General features: G+C 31.6%; 1 long non-coding RNA gene across 4 annotated transcripts in view; it reads right to left on the bottom strand.

The window, feature by feature from the left end:
- LOC136796602 (uncharacterized) overlaps positions 1–2,641 on the bottom strand; it is a 115,317-nt gene that overhangs the window by 836 nt on the left and 111,840 nt on the right. The gene's annotated exons all lie outside the window — the stretch shown is intronic.

The following is a 2,641-nucleotide window of genomic DNA, read 5'->3' as shown; positions in this document are numbered from 1 at the left end:
ATGGGTAAATTCTCCACATGTTGGTATCATGTCATCATATCGCTTACAGCAAATTTACTTGATGTATATATGTATATATACATATATATACAGTTTGTGATATCGTTAATGGCAATTTTGAAAAGTGTTGGACTAAGAACGCTTCCTTGCGTTACACCAGTCACTTGAGTTAGATTTTGAGAGAGATGTTCCAATCCGAACTTGAAATTGACGGTATGATAAGAAATTTATGACAAACTGAATAAAATATTCCTGAATACCCTAAGCTATCAATTTATTAATTCTTAATCTCTTCCAAACCTTATCAAAAGCCTTTTCGATGTCGATAGACTGCTACTGTTATTGAGTTTTGAAATAAATCCTGCTGAAGTTTTGATAGGAGGTGATTTGTGCTATGATGTTCTATGAATCCACATTGTCTATCAGAAATGAGTTTGTTATTTTCAATGAACTATTTTAATCTCCTGTTAAGCACTCTTTCCATAATTTTGCATAAACAAGTTAATGCGATTGGTCGATAGCTAGAGGGAAGGCTTTTGTCTTTGTTTGGTTTTTGATTTGGTACGACTATTGTTGTTTTCCAAACATCCGGAAATTTACAGTTGAAATACCTTCAATTGAATATTTTTCTGTTTAATTTGTATTACGAAGATTTAATACAGATGAAATAATATTTAGTAATCTGATTAACTTTGCATTTTACTGACAATATAACAAAATCAATAACTCTCATTAGTTTAATCAATTATTAATTATGATCTAATTATTATCTGTTGAATAGAAATTAACATAAGGCTATTGTTATTTCAAAAGGAAATAATTACTATTCTTGCGCTTTTCAGGACAAAATTATTGAATTCAGAAAAATGTAAACAACGTATACTTCCAACACAATATATTACTACATCATGAAATATTTAATTTTTAAGTAATAGCAACTATCAATGTATGTTGATTTATTGATATTACTTATTTATTTTAATGCCAAATTAAAAGATGAAGAACCGGCTGATAAAAAAAAAAAAAACCCTGTGCCAATGCAGCAGGAGAAATGTTCCTCACTATAATAAACTAAAACATCAAGTCTTAACAAAGTTTTAGAGGAATGAAAGATCTTTTAAAATAGAACACATTCAAAATAAAACATAACTTTTCCAAAAAAGTTTCTACATCGAGTCAAATTAGTAATTTCATAGAGTTAATTTGTGTAGTTACAGGGTTTTTACCTGAAGTGAGGATCACTGTCTAAGACTCCATCGTAACTAATCATTTTAATCATAAAAAACTTATACTGTATTTTACTAACTGTATGCAATGCTGTATATTAAGAAAAAGTACCATTTGTTTTATGAAATAATTACTGAAATTATTATTTTTTAGTTGGGTTTGATAAACAATATAATACACAAATAGCTGAATAACAATAAACGGAATTTCATGAGAAGTTTTCAGGTTTTGTAACACCTTATACTGCTGACAAATGCAACTGGTTTGGATTAATTATTACAATCACCAGCCAAATATTTATATTTTTTTCCCTAACTGATTAAGTTTTTAAACTTAAGAATATAGCCGTGGAGTGGACAATTGACAGAGATTATTGGAGGAAGAGGACTGATCGAAGGCAGCACCTGTGGCCTGCTCTTTGCCAACCGTCAACACCCGCTGTGTACTCTCCTCTTCTGCCGAATCAATTTGTACTCTCGTCTGTCTTTTCTTATAATGCCTTTCTGTCTTTCTACAATCTCCTTTCAATCCTTTTTCCATTAGTGTTCGAGTTTTACTAATCTTTATTATGTAAGTGATCAATTGATTCCAATGAGCATTATTTCAAATAAGGAATATTGGATTATGTTCTCACAACATACGAACTATAACGCATTATGTTCTCACTTATCTAAGAAACACAAAGAAGCTGCTTACTGTCACAAAACATGTTGTTTTAAGCCTCAACATCCAATTATTTTCTTATATAACTTTAAAGTTTTTTAAAAATCATTTTCCTTGTGATAATTAGGATCCTTATTTATTGTCTTGTCGTATGTTGGGGCACTGTAATCCCAGCCATATCATGTTATAAATAGTTGTGCAAGAACAACGGTAATTCACATCACACGAGACACATTAAATTCTTTGATAGTCTCCCTGCTTCCTTCAATCCAGTATTCCAGTCTATCACTCCATCCCCCCTTCCTGCAAGGTGGCAGGGCAGGAAAGGTTCCAAAAACCCTATTAGCATTACCTCATAACTCCATCTACTGATGCACTCACTCCCCCTCCACCACACTTCTCTTTCGATTTCTGACTGTTTTTCTTATTATTTCACCATTATCTATTGTCTTTATTAATTAATGTTATTTATTTTATCTTCTATGCGATACAACACGAAGAGGCCCCTCACCTCCGAACTTAAAATAGCTCCTTTTTAGAATGGATAGCTCATATATAACATTAAACATAACAGGTAACCTTCAAATACCAAAGGTAGTAAAAGGGGTAGGGTCTTACCAACACGAATTAGTTTTCTTTTCACAGTAATGCACCTATTAATTCACTTTTTCTTTCTGTTTTAGAGGGATCGGGAAAAAAAAAAAAAAAAAAAAACGGAAAAGGAACAAATTCCCTGGGCTCAGAAATTCCA

Source organism: Halyomorpha halys, unplaced genomic scaffold (genome assembly GCF_000696795.3).
Source record: "Halyomorpha halys isolate HHAL.00 unplaced genomic scaffold, Hhal_1.1 Scaffold1178.1, whole genome shotgun sequence".
Classification (NCBI taxonomy): Eukaryota; Metazoa; Arthropoda; class Insecta; order Hemiptera; family Pentatomidae; genus Halyomorpha; species Halyomorpha halys.
The sequence above is the reverse complement of the archived record's forward strand: the minus strand, read 5'-3'. Positions and strand labels throughout refer to the sequence as shown.